The following is a 16,969-nucleotide window of genomic DNA, read 5'->3' on the forward strand; positions in this document are numbered from 1 at the left end:
GGAGATCTGAGGGAAACTGAGGAATGGAAGTACGGCAGGAATCTGTTCAGGGATTTAGTAAGTTAGAAGCAAAGTGCAAGCTTCCTCCTCCTTCTGCCATCTGGCCTCTAGGGGGCATGTCCAACTCACTTCCTCACTGCCCAGTCTGTGCCCTCCATCCAGCCCGCTGATCTGCCCCTCACCCCTACTCTGAGTGCCTGCCTCAGGGCCTTGGCTCAGCTGGTCCCTTTGCTTGGAATGCTTTCAGTTCATAGTCACGTTCATTCTTCAGGGTCCGGCTGGAGCTCCACCTCCTCCAGGAAGGCCTCTTTTTTTTTTTTTTTTTTAATGTTCATTTATTTATTTTGAGAGAGAGAGAAAGTGTGCATGGGGGAGGGGCAGAGAAAGAGAGAGAGAGAGAGACAGAGAGAGAGAGAGAGAGAGAGAGAGAGAGAGAGAATCCCAAGCAGGCCCCATGTTATCAGCACGGAGCCCGATGAGGGGCTCAATCTCAGGAACCATGAGAACAGGACGTAAGCTGAAATCAAGAGTCAGACACCACCCAGGAGCCCCAGGAAGCCCTCTTTGACCCTAGACTCCCTTGGAGCCCAGATGTTTTTCCTAGATACCTGCAAATCCAGTGTCCTAGACTGTAGGCCTCTGGGCACCCTGCTGTGGCTCAGCAAAGGGCGGACAAGAGACAGGAGTGGTCCCTAGTTCCCTGAATCTATTTTCCTTTCTCACCCCCATGTAGATTGTCGGCTTTCAAATAGGGCCCTGACTCCAGAGCATTCTCTCTGCCCTGGCATCTGGGCCTGCAATCTCCAGCCCTCACTTCTTGCTAAACAGATAAGAAAGGCCTAATGGTTAGAAGCCTTGGCAGGAGGTCATGATTATAGGAGGTGGAATACAAAAGAGGCTTAACAGAGCCAGCGCCCCATGCAAGTTCTCAGTGCCGGCTCTGGATGAACCTCCACAGACCCCTAGAACTTCCCAGGCCCCAATCTCTGTGCCCTCAGCCCCTCAGGGGTTGGTCCTGCCTTTCCAGAAACACTGCGCCCCATGGCCAGGTCACTACCACCACTGCAGGTTGTGGGCCCTGCCAGGGTCTACACCTGCTATGTTTCCAAAGCAGGGATGGTATACCTCCAACACAGATGCCACCCTGGCTGCCCCGCCCAGTGTCCGCTCCCTCCCTGCAAGGTCACTGAGGCTGGGGGCCTTGGACACGGCATGGTTGCGCTTGTCCTCATCCTAAGTGTGTGGCTTATGGACCAGAGGGAGACCAACTCCAGAGCTCCGACAGAGCCAGGTGAGCAAACATCAGTGGGAGGGAGAAGCGCCATGGTGAGTAACACCCAAGGAATCCTTCTTGGCATAATTTGCCAAATCCCAGCCCGTCCTTGGAGAGTCCTGTTGGTGGCCGAGGTCAGGGGTCCCTGTGGCGCATGTGTAGCTCTGTGAACCTACAGGGGTGATCACACCCAACTGGAGAGGCTCACACCGGACTCTGGGAGAGCCAGAAGGAGCCCTAGACCTTCCCTCCCACCCTCAGGAAAGATGCCTCTTGCCTGGCCTGCTGGCCTCTTGCACCTGCCACGGTGATGCTGTACGGTCCTGGGCTGGTCTCAGGCCTCTCTGTCTCTACCACATCACTTAGGGTTCGCTCTGCACAGGGAGGGGTGCAGGTGGTGCCAACAGAGGGTGGCACCTGGGCAGCTTCCTATTCCAGCATTTTCCTCCTGGTAAAGAGCTCCAGCCCCTGGCCCAGGAGAGGCCCAGAGGTGCCTGGGGTGCTGAAGATGGCCTGGAGAAGCTGGGGGTCCAGCTAGCTGGAGTAAACAAGCCCCTAACCCTGTTCCTCCCTGCTGTCACCGTCTCTGGGTGGAGCTGGGAGCCCCACTTAGTGGGCCAAAGCCTGCCCTCCCTTCCTGTCCTTCACAGAGGAGCTGCTGCTCAACAGCCCTTTTAGCTCCCCACTCTCTGCAGGATCAAGGTCAAACTCTGGCCCAGCCTTTGAGGCCCTCAGGGGCTGCCTCAGCATCTGCCTCCAGCTGTGGCTGAATGAATTTTCCTCTCCAACTGGACATCCCACTGGGTGAGTCCTGCCAAGTTGTGCGGAGACCCCAGGAAGACCTTAGTCTTCCACTCCTCTGTGTAAGGATCCAGCCTCCTCCTCCAGGCAGTCCCCTGGCCTGCCTCCTCTAGTGTCAGGGAAGAGCTGCTCCTCCCGTTTCCTACTGCCTTCACCCATCAAGGGCCCCCTCCAAGAGTGCTCTGCACTGGAGACTCTGTGACATCCAAGCCCAAGGCTGTGCTTACCCAGCTTCTCAAACGCAGATTCACTTTTGGATGCCAACGCCTAGCACGATACGGGAGCCTGGTAAATGTTCAGCACACTCTGGCTGACAGAATGAACAGATCACTCAGAAACATGCAAGTACCTATCCGAGACAGTTTGATATAGTGGGGAAAATACAAATAAAATGTCAAATGAGACTGGGCGGAATCCCAGCTCTGTACCAATAGCTCTGTGACCCTGGGTATGCCTCTTAACCTCTCTGTGCTCTGAGTTTCCTTATCTGTACAACAGGATAACCTCAGCTTCACTGGGTTGCTGAGTCCCTTGAGATCATTGCAGTGCGTGACCCCTGAGCTGTCCCAGGCCTCTGGTTTGACTTCCCAATAAATAACTGCTCAGAGAAGGGCAGCAGCTGCTTCAAGGTCACACAGAAGGTGTGTGAGCAGGGCTGAGGCTTGACCAAAGTCCTGCCCAGAGAGCCTGCCAGGGCAGTAGCCCCGCTCTGCTGACCCAGAGAGTGTCCCACCTGCGGCAGGAATGATCAGGGGGCTGTAAACTATTTCCAGCTCCAGGCTGGGGTCAGGGTTGCAGAGGCTGGCGGGGTGGAGGGGCCTGGGCTGCAGGCAACGAATTCCAGGCAAGGAGAGTGGGGTGTGCATTCTCAGCTGGCACTGAAGACTGACAGGCATGCCACATGGGGACCCTGGAATGCCAGCTCTGCATGGCCCTGGCCAGGCCCGCTGTGAGCTGGGCTTGGCATTCAAGGTCTCTGCAGCCAGCCCCGAACCCGTCTTGCACCACGTAACCCTGGAAGTCTGCTGACTGACAGCTGATGGGTATGCATGGTGGCAGCATGAAGCCACAAACCAGGGGCTGAAGGGGCTGGCCAGGGAGTGTGGCCGTCACCCCAGGTCCCTGCCCACAGAGGTGTGATCGACAACTGTTTGCGATTACCTCACATGAAACTCAAATCCAGCCCAACCCCCATCCTGCTGTCTCCCTACGTCCTTTCTTAAATGACACCGACCATGTCACCACCCTCCTCCATGTGTCCACAGCACTCGCGTCAGCTCTGTCACCGTCCTCCAGCTGCTCGCCCACCATCAAGCCGTATGCTGTGGAGCGCTAGCCATGTTCTAGGCACCGTCGCAAGGATTCACATGGCTTAGTTCCCTGGATTCCTCACAACGCAGTGAGGTAAGTCCTATTCTTATCCCTACGTTAACACCGAGGAAACGAGCACAGAGAGGTTAAGCCACTAATCTGGCATCACAGAGGAGCGGCAGAGCTAGGCCCAAAGCTGAGGCCCAGAGTTCATACCCTTGATCGTGTCAGTGCCCTCTGCCTTCATCTACCACGGGTGTTCAGAGCACCTTTTACAGAGTGCTGGCCACGTGGGACCAGCTGTCATGCCCCCGGCCAGAAACCCTCTCTCTGTGTCCACCCTTTGTAGGCTGTATGGCCCAGACCAGCCGGGACCCTCTCACCTCTCTGCCTGATGTGGGACTCGCTCGAGCTCCGGAGCCACATATATCTGGCTCCAGTCTGCCTGGCTGTGGGGACTGGGCCAAGTCACCCGCAGGGAGGAAGAGGGGTGGGGCTTTGTCTACTCTAGCTGGCCAGACCTCCAGCTCCACCAGAGGCTGGAGCTCTTGACCAGGGGGAAAAGCCAGTCTTCCAAAATACCGAAAGAGCCCAGCGACCTCCCTCTGTCGCCACTGTCTGCGCCTCTGCCTGTTGTGGACCTGACCTGGGTCCAGGCACTAGCCTCTGTTCCCCGTTTAGCAAACGGGAACAGGACCTCTACAGGGCTTGCTCAGTGGCCTGACGGAGTGTGCAAGGGCTTTGCACACGATAAAGAAGTCTACAGTGCACGAGGTCACGGTGACTCCTGGAGGGATCCCAGGGCAAAGGTTGGGAGATAGAGGCCGGGCTCAGAGAAGGCTCCGTGGCTTCTGACCTACAGGAGTGAGTTTGCCAAGCAGAGACGGGTGTGCAAAAGACGACCAGGCAGAAGATTTGCAAATAAAACACAGAGCAGCCGTCCCACCGCCCCCTGCCATGGTGGGTTTGGCAAAGCACAGAAGAACTAGGCTGCCAGAGGTCAGGGAATCCTTGAACAGCACTGCCTGTCAGAGGGGCTGTAATCCCACCCTAACCGAAGCCACCGTCACGGGCTGCGGGGGACGACGTGGATGCCAGCACTGCTCTGAAGAGCTCGACATCTCCCCCCTTGGCAGACGAGGCTCCCACAGGTGACAGGGGACACGCCCGAGGTCTCTACTGGTGGAGCCAGCATCCAAACTCAGTTCTTGGCACTTAATCCCATGACCACTACCCCTATTACGGGCAGGGCTGGCTTCACGGGCAACTGCACAGGGCCCCACGCTTAGAAGGACTCACTCTTGGTTTCACGTGCTGCCGCCATCGTCTTGAAATCCGTAATCATTTTGAACAATGAGCCCCTCGTTTTTGTTTCCCACTAGCCGGTCCCGATTCTAGTAAATTCTGATGGACGCTTACTGGGGGAGGAGGGAAGGGCCAGTGAATGAACTTTTACTTCTCTGGGACATTGCAAGAGCCAGGCTCTACGCTTGGTCCGCCCTGTCCCTCCACGGCAACCCGGCAAGTCCTTCCCAGATTTCCTCCCCACACAGGGGCTAACCTCCCGCACCAGGCAGAACCCGCAACTCCCAGCGCCCTGGGAGCTTTGACAGGTGAGAAGCTACCGATCCCTGAATAGCTACTTCTCCTTGGAACACATCCCTCCTTGTGTGTGCACGTGAAGGCATCCCTGCGCGTGTGTGGGCATGTGTGTGCCGTGAGAGCTTGTGCCTTTCTGCTGGGGAGTCAATGCGGTTTGTGAACGTGTGCCTGCGAGCACGTATGTGCATGCAAGTCTATCTGTGTGCGCGCGTGTATGTTTGGAGCATGCGTGAGTGATGTCTGTGTACACATGCATGCGAGGGAGTGCTCCTCTTACCTTGCTGCGTGCATCTGTGCGCGTGACCATTCATGTACGGGTGTGCACGCACAGCTGTATCCCCTGAGCATGCATGGACAGGTTTGTAAGCATGTGTGCACCTGTGTGCACGAGTGTGTGTGCACTTGCATTCATGGTTATGGGTATGACTGTGGGTGGGGAGAATCTTCTGGGACTTCTGTGTGTATCAATATTTCTTCATGAGAACATGAAGCCCGCGTGTAACTATAACGCCATTCAAATCATCCTCCTCCTCGTGAAAATCTTGGCTCTCTCAGAGATACCTGGCCCACCACCTCCAAGAAGCCTTCCTGGATGCCAGACTCCCCATGCTCACTCTATCATTAACCCCCATCCCACATCCTGGCAGCTTTCCCACCCTCATGCCCCACCCCCCCACCCCACCCCCACCCTGGCCAACTGCAATCCTGACAACTTCCCTGCCTTGGGGTGTTATATTTTCACTCCTTGTCTGTGCCCGTTGCTCTGGCCCTACTTGAGGCATCTGACCTCTTGCTGTGGCTTGGGAGAGTCCCACTAGTCCCCCTGCTTCCAGCAGGGTCTTTCCAATGGCCTCTCCAACGCAGCCACCTTCATTAGGTACCTACCTGACTCAGAACCCTCCATGGCTCCCCACTGCCCTGGGGATCTATTTCTCCAGCCTGGCATTTGTCGCCCTTTATAATTTTCCCATCCCCTTGCCAACCTCATCTCCCATCCTGCCAGGCTCTCCTACCTATCCCCTGTTCCTGTCTCCCCACAACGCTCGTCACTGTTGAGTTACCTCCCCCAGAATGCCCCCCTCTAACCTCTGAACATTGTCTGCTCCACTGGTACGGGGCTCACACGACATCTGCTGTGATCTCCCTGCTTCTCCGCCGGAGCGCAGAATGAGATGAGCCCCTTTCCCCTGTATCCTGGGGCCTGACATCATGCCTGGCATATATTAAGTGCTTAATACAAGCTAGGGAAACTGAATTAGGGAAGCCAAGAGAGGGAGAACCCTACCCAGCCAACATGCCCCTCCTCTAGAAGGGGCCACAGGTGTCACTTTGGTGACCCCAGAGGCCAGGCCTGGTCCATGTCACATCACATCCACAAATGAGTCACGACCCCAGACATCTGTAGTCACACTTACCTTGTAAAAGTCCCCTCCCTTTGCCTCGAGTGGGTTAGGACTTAGCACTTCTGAAGACCCCGGGATTGCTTCAGCTCCTGCCCCCCAAGAAGAGGCTAGCAGAGGTGGGCAAGGCCAGGGACAGAATGGTCCAAGGATTAGGGGCCATATAGAGCCAAAGGTGAACCCCACGGGAGGCTCAGCCAGACATGGGACCTTGGGCAAGTTACTTCCCAACCCACAAGCCTCAGTTTTCTTGTCTATATAATGGAGAGGATACCAGGCACCCGCCTCACAGGTTGGTGTGCAGATGAAAGGAATTAATAGCTACACGGCACTTAGCATGGTGCCTGGCACACAGTGAAATGCTCAGCATGTCGGCAGACCCAGCATTATTATTCTCACGTATAGATGAGAGGGCCGAGGCCGCCAGCAGCGGAAGCACGGGACTGCTTAAGGCTACGTGGGACTTGGAGAAAGAATACATCCAAATCTCAAAGTCCCAGCCCAGGGCGCAACCCCCCTCCGCCGTCTGGCTCCGTCTGAGAGGAGGAGGCCAGGGAAGAAGCGAAAACTAGGAGGTGAGCCCCATCCCCTCGTGCCTCAGTGGTGACAGCCCAGTCGCCCGCTCCCCAGGACCCACGCCGGCTGGTGTGAGCCGCAGCAGGGGCCAGCCCGGCCCGCTCACCTGCGAAGGCTTCTGCGGATGGCCAGGACTCGAGGCTGCTCAGAGCGTCAGGGGAAGGAGGCCGAGGAGGGAAGACGGCTGTGGCTCCCGCGGTCCGACGTGGCCGGGCACAGCGCTGCAAGTCCTGCGGGACAGACCGGGGGGGCACAGTGAGCTTCAAGCTAACCTTCCCGGCAGCTCCCACCCGCTCCACTGACCGGCAGGCTCTGCCCGCCTGGGCTCCTCCGGCTGACCTGGCGCACCGAAGAGGAGCCGTTCCAGAAGCTGGGCGCTGCCCGCCCCCTCCCCGGCAAGGGCCTGTCTCCCGGACTTCGTGCTAGAGGCCTGGCCCCAGCCCTGGCATGGGGGGCTGCCCCTCTGCGACCCCACGCCACAGCACCAGCACCCCGGTACACACAGACCACTGTGCTGCAGCCGGCCGGGACCCCGGGACCACGGGACCCCAGGACCCCGGGACCCCGGCCTTGGGATAAGTTTGGTGCTCCGCTCAGAGCCCTTTCTTCCACTCCTCTGTCTTCCAAAGCCCTGCTGGCCTTGGAGACTCTGCTCAAGTGAAGTGAGCCCTTTCCTTACAAATTCTGTGTAATTTTCTGAGCCCTTTCCACAGAGCCCTCCCTGACCTGCCCCTTCTTTCTTTGTTCATCACCCAGGGGCTTGGGGTCTGGCTGACCGGGTCTTCTCCGGCTTTCTGGAGGCCTGTTTCCTCCCTGGGCAGAGCTCCCGGACATCAGGAATGAGATCTAGTTTATCCTCTGAGGCTCGCAAGGCCAGCGACCGCTGGAGGGATGGACGGACAGACGAGTGAGTGACAGACAGACAGTGCGATGAAGGTGTTTGGTGAACAAGAGGAACAAAACTGGCCAACCGACATGTGTCTTGAAATCAGGAAGCCCGCTGAGCTCTCCAAGGGCCTCCTGATGCCCTCCCCCCTGTTAGATTCTAGAATACAAGGCTCAGGTTGGTAAGAGGCAAGAGACTTGGTGATGGTGATACCCTTCTCTGCTGATTCACGAATGTGGAAACCAAGGCCTTGATGGGGAAAGGGTTTCCTCCCAGGGTCCCACAGCAAGAGAGAGCCAAAGCCAGAAGCAGGCCCCAGTCTCTCTGGGGACTCCCTTGCCCACTGCCCAGAGCTGTCACGGATGGAGACCGCCATGGCAATCCCCTCCAGCTGCAGGCACCCAGCCTCCCTGAGTGTTGGGGGACCAGGCAGGTCATCTGATCGGATGGCCCTACGTCCCCCAGCCTGGAGGCCTATGGCTCAAGGTGGGCCCGGAGGGGACATTATAGAAAGCCTCAGGCTCAGTGATCTTCAACCAGGGGGAGACTTTTCCAAAAGCCCCACTGAGAGCTCACTCCCCTCCACAAAGCCTTTGCAGGCTTCCCAAACACTCCTGATGGAACATGCACTGGTGACCAGCTTGGAAAATAGTTTGGAGGTATCTCCCACCCTGTGGCTTATCAGCAACCCAGCAACTCCATTTCTTCATCTTTTTTTTTTTTAAGTTTATTTATTTATTTTGAGAGAGACAGACACAGGGCGAGTAGGGGAGGGGCAGAGAGGGAGGAAGACAGAAAATCCCACGCAGGCTCTGCACTGTCCGCGCGGAGCCCGGCGTGGGGCTCAAGCCCACGAAACCGTGAGCCGAAACCCATGACATGAGCCGAAACTGAGAGTCGGACACTTAACCCACCGAGCCGCCCAGGCACCCCTCCATTTCTACATACACGTGTGCATGTGGGCACCCGAAGACGTGTACGAGGATGTTCGGAGCAGTGCGATTCATCATGGCCAAAAAACCCCCAAAGCTTTCCAAATGGCCATCAACCACAGAAGAGATAAACTGGCGCATCCATACAATGGAATGAACACCACACAGCAATGAGAACAAATGATCTGCAACCGTGTCCGATAATACAGAGAAATCTTACAAACGTAACAACCAAAAGAAGCCAGACACACTAGAGAACACCCTTAAGGGGTGCATTTATAGAAAGGTCAAGAGCAGGCAAATCTACTCTGTGCTTGTGGTGGACTAAATATGGCAGCACATTCTTTTCCAGAGCAACTCCTAGCAAGAGGGGAGAGTCTATTCTCTACCCCCTGAATGTGGACTGGACTTGAGACTGGTTTTGGCCAATAGGATTCAGTGAAAGGAACATTTTAGGACTTACGGAGGCCAGGCTTTAAGGGGCGTGCAGTTTATGGCCTTGGCCCTGTCGGAGGCCGGTCTCCTGTACGGAGGCCGCCCAGCCAGCAGCCAGCGCCTATGGCCAGATGTGACTGAGCTCATCACCAACCTTCCATTCCAGTCCAGCCGGCCCTTCAGGTGACTGGAGTCACGCGAGCCCAAGGGACTCCTCAGAGGGACTGCCCAGGCAAACCACAGAATTATGAGACATAATCGATGGTGGTCGTTTATTTTAAGCCACTATGTTTTGGGGTGGTTTGTTGGGCAGCAATAGGGAACAGATAGCATGCTGTTGGAAATCAGGAGTCATTACCCTGGAGGGGAAGCAGTGAGTGGGAGGAGGCACACGGGATTTTAGGGGGTCTGGAATGTTCTGTTTCTCGATTTGTGTGGTGGTTGCATGACCGTGTTCGTTTCGTACGATTGGTCAAGGTACACTTAGGATGTGCACACTCGTCTGCATGGATGAAGCTGAAAAACACACAAACCTTGTGGAGTCCTCCACCTGGGCAGACCAGATCCAGCCCAGCCCTGGTCCTCCCACCTCACCAGCCCAGCCCCTGCCCTACTCATCTGATGTTTCCCCCCACACACTCACCGCGCCACCTCATACCTCTGCACCCGGGATGCCTTTCCTCCTCCCTCCACGATTCAAGCCTGAGGGCAGGTGGCACCTTCTCCTGGAAGCCTTCCCTGACTGCCCCAGGCTTTGCCCAGCTATCCAGATTCACACAGCTCTCTCTCTGGGGCTGAGTCTTCCTGAGCACGGAGAAGTCTTTGGCTCTGTCTCCCCAGCTCTCAGAGCTCTGCAACCAGGAGCCCTGTCAGGGTTAGGTGACGAGACCTCCCCCCACCCCAGAGTGACGTCGTGAAGACCAGAGCAGATTTCAGGGGGTGACGGGGCCCTGGGGGAGTGCTGATCGCAAGATGGGTTGTATGCCCGCATCTCCCGGGACCCAGGCTTCTCCCACATAGATTGAGGGTGGGGCTGAATTTGGGGGTACAGAGAGGGTCTACAGAATGGAGGAGAGCTCGGGGGGGGTTGCCCCATTTTGCAGTCGACGGTAACACCTGTGAAATGCGTACCGCTCGTTCCCTCTTAATTGTCGAGTAAAATAAAAGAGCAAGGCTGGCGTGCAGTCGGGCGTTCATCTCTGCGGAAACAATGCAAACGGCCAGGCAAAGCAGAGGAAGTGCTGAAACGCCAGACAGATGGGGCATCGGCTCTACTCGAAACCCTTGGAGGTATTGACCTGTCTCTCTCAGCGCCTGGTGAGGAGGAACCCCCACTCGGCCCCGGCTCCCGGCCCTTGGGTGACTGGGGTCTCAGATGACCCCCAGCACCAGGGCCTCGATCCTCGATGCCCCTCTCTGGGCCCCCCGCGCCATCTCTGCAGCTCTCTGTTCTTCATGGACATGTGACCTTGGGGGAGTCCTCAGTTCCCTCACTGGCATCCAGAGGTCTGGCTGAGTCGACGATCTCTGATGAGTCACATCTTTGTCTCCACAGCAGGACTGGCCCCTGACAGGCCAAGACGATTGGGAGGCCCAGGTCTCTTTCTGCCTCCCTCTGGGCCCCCACTGTGCCAGTGACGGTGTCTGCCCAGCCCTCCCCACCCCCACGCCCGGGCTACCCTGGACGTTTTCTCTGATACCCAGAGTGCTTTGCTACAACAGGAAGCTCCTTGCCCAGCAGAGAGGCGTAGATAAGCCAGGGGATGGCCTGAATGGGAGAGGGCAGGACACCAGGGCCTAGGAGAGGGAATCTGTCCTGCGGCAGAGGTTAACTACACACACACACACACACACACACACACACACACACACACACACACACGGACAGCTAAGTGGGCCCAGCCTAATAGCAGAAGGGATTCTGGACTGGAGCACACTTTCCACAGGTGGGTGTGCGATCTCACAGAGTGGTGAGTGCACTGTCCCCAGAGGGGTGCCAACAGAGGGAGTGGCCACGTGGTGCTGTGGGTGCTGTAAGCGTCGGAACTAGAGCTGGACTCTCTCTTTCCCAAACTCCTCTGATGATAAGGATCACCTGGGCTGCTTGGTAAACCCACAGCTTCCCAGGCCTCTCTCCCTGGAGAATGGACGTCTGTGGCTCTGGAATGGAGCCCAGAAATTTAAATTTTTAACAAGTCCTCCCAGGTGATCCTTTGCATCTGGAAAGTTTAGGGGAGCACTGGCAGATGACCTTCCTGGTCCCCTTGGGCCCCGAGATTAGTGACTCTGAGCTCCCCACTCCAGTGCCACCCCCACCCCATCTGGAAGCCACGGCTGGCAGCAGCCGAACTGCATCATTAAAATAAAAATGATTTAAAAGCTTTAGAAGGGGGCAAAGATGTCAGGGGGAGGGGGGATTCTGAGCCCACAGTGGTCCTAGCTGAAACTCCTTTCTAGCCCCCCCTGGGCCCCCCAGAGTCATCCAGAAAAGCTCAGCATTGGGGTGAGGGGGGGCAGCGAGCTGACAGCTGTTCAGCTGCTGCTTGGTGAGACCCGGAAAAGCAATTATCTTGCTCTTAGCAGAGAGGCGCTGGCTTTTACCCGCCCCCTCCCTCCTCCCTCCCTCCCACCTTCACACACACACACACACACACACACACACACACACACAGACACACACACACACACACGCACACGCACACCCAGGCCACCGATGCCGCTGGTGGCTCTGAACCCGCCTCCCCCCACCCCCAGGCTCCAGATTCCTCTGACTCGCTCAACCTCCATCCTCAGAGCCCGTTTCCAACACTTAAATCATTTAGCCCGCTAAACCGGAGACGGCAAAATGGGTGCTATTTCTTAAAAACATACAGAGAGCGTATTAAATTATTGATAGCCATTAAACAGGGGGAAAAAATTAAACAGCTCTCAGCTCTTATCAATCATTCATGCAGTTTCCACTGGGGTGTTTTCTGGAGAGTGATCACACGGCCAACCCAGGGAGTCGGCTCCTGCCAGCAAGGAAGGCGCTGGGCTGCATGGAGGCGGGGAGGGGTCCGCAGCAGCCCCCAGCAATTATGGGGGCCCAGGCTGCGTGGAGGGGGGGGCGGGGCGGGCCTGGCACAGGGAGGTCAGCCTCTCTGCTGGCAAACTCCTTCTTCCTCTCTCTACTGCATCATTAACAAAGGGACACTCCAACACAGCCTTTGGGAACCCCTTCATTAAATCCAGCCCGCTTTTCCTGAGTGCCTACTATATGACAGGCACCACGGAGCAGCAGTAAGCTCAACGCACCCACACCGGTAAATGTGGGGGCCCTCTGCAGGGAAAGGGGGGGTCACACTACATCGTGCTAGGGGCCGTGATGGAGGTCCAGCAGGTGGCTCACGGGAACAGGGGACAGCTTCGGCTGGAGGGGGGGGGGGGTGGCGATTTTCAGGGGAAGGCTTGGCCAAAGAAGTAATTCTTGGGTAAATTCTCGTCCAGAGGACGAGTCTGGGAGGGGCATTCCAGGAAAGCACGAGCAAAGGCACTGTAGCCTAGCTGGGCCTGTGTCTGAGCACTGATCCTGTCAACAGCTCTGCATGTCTCAGTGGCAGTTACCGGCCATGTGGGGTTAGGGGCTTGGCTGTCACTGCAGCCTCTCCTCCAGGCACTGTTCAAACCCAGGCCAGGCCCCCCATAGCGTGGACAGGCAGGAGGTTAGGGTTCACCCCAGCTACCCAGGGCAACAGGGCAACGGCACCTCCACCCCCGTACGCAGATCCATTTCCTGCTTCTGACTCAGGACACCTAAGCCAGTGTGACGCAGGCCATGGAGGCCACAGAGCCGGGACACTGCTGGTCTCCCGGCCACAGACGGGTCTGGCAGAGCTACTACCCTTTGGAGATGAGCTCCCTGCAGCCGCTGAGCTGTGCCAAGGACCCAGGCACCAGGGCTCGGGGAGCCGGCAGATAACCCGATACTGCCCCGCCTCTCCTCTTGGGAACCATCTACAACCGGGGGCCATTTGAGGCTCTGAGGCCAGGCTGGGCTACTGGCGGCCTCGGGGAACAAAGAGACAAGGCCCCTGCTGGCCCGGCACACCAGGAGAGCCGCATTCTTGAATGCCTGACAGAAGCTCTCACTTCTCAGGAGCCGGGAAGAGGTCCTGCCAAGTGTTGATAGCACCCTCGCCAGAGAAAGCTGCTGTCACAGGGAAACATTCTGGGGAGAGCGCTGTTTACCACCAACGCCTGGGACTGTCAAGAAATAATCAGAAGAAATTAAACTTGCGAAGTTGAAGATAGAAAGGAAGCCTCCTCCCCAAGCCCCCGGACGTTTCAACCTGCAGGATCAGGCTGCTCTCTTTTGCCTGATTTGGAGAAACACCCTTAAATCAGCAGGGGGTGGGTGGGTGGCTGGGACATGTGTGCAGCCAGCCGGGACTAGGAGAGGGGGACGGCACTGACCCTCCCGTCTCTGGGCCTCCGTTTGCTCATCTGCGAAGCAACAGATACGCATTCGGACTCAGTAGGACCACGTGGTCATACAGCACAGGGGTAACCTCCAGGCTCTCTGTCCAGTCTGCGAGGAACACACAGTCCCTCAAAGTCACGTCAACACCCCCGCCTTGCTCACCTGAAGACTTGGGGTGGCGGGGCCGGGTGGGTCTAAAAAAGTCATCGGCCATCTCCCTGTCTCTACGTTGACCCTCTCAGCAACCCCACCCCCCCGGATCACTACCCGTAACCCCTTCCCTCTCTCTAGCCCACCTCCCCCCAGGTGCAGGGACCTATGCAGGGCTTGGGCCTGACCTGGCACAGACCAGGGTGCCAAGAAAGGTTTGCCGACCGGCAGAATCAAGACACGAACGGGTAAATGACCCCCCAAACCCAAATCAAACGCACCTCTCCCTGCTCAGGTCCTGACTTCTCATTGCCAGGTCCTCCCAAGTCCTCGAAGCCCTTTACCTGTGAGTTGAGTCCTTGCTTCTAGACATCTTTCACACTCTCCACACTCCAGCCACACCACAACTACTCAACCTCCCTGAACAACTTCCCTTGGACTTTCATGCCCCAGGGCCTTTGCATGTATTATAGCTTTCTCCACGTAGCCAAGTCCTGCTCTGGGTCAAGCTCTATTTCCTCCCCCTGGTAACCGTTGCAACCCCTTTCCACATTACACTAAACTGGATTCCGTTCACACCTCTCTGAGCCAGACGGGGGGGGGGGGGCACTGTGAACACTTGGCACATGGGGTTAGAGAGGGGCCTCTAACTTTACTGCATACAAACCAACCACTCCAGCCCTTGGCCTACCACCCATAATCAGTTATTCCTAATGGCTAACCTGCATCACTCCTGCTTTAATTTTAAAAGCCATTCCCTGGATAGTGGGTGAGATGTCCTCAGCCAAGTGTAAATGAGACTGTATTCTTGGAGCTCCCAGAGCCGATGGAAGGGGCAGGCTTGGGAATTTCCAGGCAATGGCCAGCAGAAATTGGCCACAAATGAATCATTAACTCTCGAGTCGAGAGCTCCGAGTGCCTGGTGCCAAAGTCTCGGGCTCTGGCCTTGTGTGGGCCACTTGGCCTCGCCTGGCTCAGGCCTGAGGGGGGCCCCGCCCCTCGCTGGCCATCTGCTTCACCCCACAGCCACTGGTCACTGAGAGCCGAGGCCATCTGGGCCAGAGCAGTCCAGATGTCTTATGGGAGAGGGCATGCCTTTCCCTAGGAATGACTCCAACTTCCCACACACTTCTCTCTTTCTGGAACGCCACCCCTTCCAGAGAGCTAAATCCCCCCTGTCCTTCAAGGTCTGGCCCCAGCCTGGCCTGCCTCCCCTCTTCCCTGCCCATCTGGACCCATCTTGGCCCCCACAATCTCTGAGCCTTTACAGCCCTGGCCTGGCCACCAGGGGCTCATTTCTACAGCAGAGCCCTTGCCAGGATGGGGACTCTGCACCTCTTCTGGACCCCAGAAGCTGGCATGGGGCAGGGCACAGATCAGGGAGCCCATGCGGGCTAGGGGTTGCACGTGGGCTCAGTCTGCAGCCAGCGGAAGAAAGCGCCTGGGTTGCTGGAGGGATCTGTGGTCCCACCTACCTCAAGCGAGGCATCGAGTCCTCCTCTGAGCCTCCTTTTCAGGGCCTCGGGCCAGCAGAGGTGTGGTCGAAACAAGAGTAGAGGCATCGGCTGGCCTCCCACTGGGGAGGCAGGTGGCTGTGCTGGGGGGTGGGGGGGTGGCCCCTGACTCCCAGGAGGCAGGAGAGGTCAGCACCGACCACCTCCTTCCCCAGGGCACCACCCTGCAGGCCAGGGTGTGATTCTGCTTCACCTCCTCTAAGCTGCCCTGTTCTCCAAGGGCCTGGACTCTTGGGTGAGAACTGACGGACGCGAAGTCTGGAAACATAGATGCTATTGTCATGTGATGTCAACAGGTCACTCACTATGCGTTCACCCGTGTTTCCAAACTCAGCGTCCACGTACGTGGCAATCGGGCTGGCAAAAACACTAACAAACACCGCGGACTCGAGCGGCTGTTGTGTGTCAAGCTTCACGGGCCATCCCAGCCCCCCACAATGCACATTTCTCCCGGATGCTCCCAGCACACTACGGGACCCACCATTACTACGCCTGCTTCAAAGAGGAGGAACGCAGGGTTCCCGGAGATTCAGACGAAGGTGAAGTGCGTGCCGACGTCCCACGGCTACCGCGTGGCAGCTGGGGAGTCACACGGAGGCGCGTGGCCCAGGCTCCCGCATACTACCCGCCCCTGCGTGCCCAGAGCCCCTCATCTTGCGTGCTCAGAGCCGGAACAAGTGTCACGGGCACCCCTACTCCTCGGGGCCCACTTCTTACCTGATCCTCCCCAAAGCCCCATGAGATGGCCAGGGAGGGTCACTATTACCACTTCACAGACTGGGAAACTGAGGCTTGAGGGGGGGAGGGCTTGGACTTGGCCGGCAGCTTTATACTCCCCTAACCCTCTCGCTGACCCCACGAAGTGGCTGCTGCTGAAGCCGCTTTCCAGATGGGGAGGATGCAGAGGACGGGCTAGGCAACGCTGGCTCGCTCCCATGCACTGGCGACAGAGGCTGGGTGTGTGTCCTGATCTGCCTGACTCCCGACTGGGCTTCTCCCGTGACACGGGGCTGTTCCCAAGGCCTGGCACAGTGTAAGTGTAAGCCTGTGAACACGGTGGGGAGAGGAGATTCAGGTGCACCACATGGGGGCCCAGGGCCTGGTGCTGTGTGCCGCCCCTCCCCATCCCCGGCTTCCCCCTGTGGGAATGGAGAATGGGCCGGAGGGCCTCTGAGCGTGTGCCCACCTCCCCACTTCCCCACGGGACTCTGGACCAGGGCGCTCTCCGCATTCATTTACCACGGCAGAGTCTCAGGACAGGGCATCTCAGCCGGTCACGCCGGTCGCCGTGTGTGCATGCACGTGTGGGTGTGTGAGTGTGGATGGCATCGATCTGAGGGCGACAGGACGAGTGTGCAAGGGGAGCAGGTGGGCAGGCGGCCATCCGCAGGACCGTGTGAGAAGCCCCGCGCCGCCACTGTGCTCACGGAGGCAGGCCCGTCCAGAACAGGCCTGTAAATCAGGAAGCCGCCTGCCGCAAGCATTATATCACTGTCTCTGGGACACAGCACGTAGAGGGGGAAGCAGCCAGCATCAGGCCCAGGCCCACCGTCTGGGTAGGGGGTGGAAGGGGGAGCTGGTGTTCGGCTCCCCATCCACACCCCCGGATCAGATCTCTCTCCTGCTAGCC

General features: G+C 57.6%; 1 protein-coding gene across 9 annotated transcripts in view; it reads right to left on the minus strand.

The window, feature by feature from the left end:
• ZMIZ1 (zinc finger MIZ-type containing 1) overlaps window positions 1–16,969 on the minus strand; it is a 234,259-nt gene that overhangs the window by 180,029 nt on the left and 37,261 nt on the right. For all 9 annotated transcript variants that reach the window (XM_078434463.2, XM_078434460.2, XM_078434459.2 and 6 more), the window contains exon 2: window positions 7,070–7,193. The gene's annotated coding sequence lies outside the window, so the exon portion shown is untranslated. The remainder of the gene's footprint in view (window positions 1–7,069; window positions 7,194–16,969) is intronic.

The sequence above is a fragment of the Panthera onca genome, chromosome D2 (assembly GCF_046562875.1).
Source record: "Panthera onca isolate mPanOnc1 chromosome D2, mPanOnc1 haplotype 2, whole genome shotgun sequence".
In the NCBI taxonomy this organism is placed as follows: domain Eukaryota; kingdom Metazoa; phylum Chordata; class Mammalia; order Carnivora; family Felidae; genus Panthera; species Panthera onca.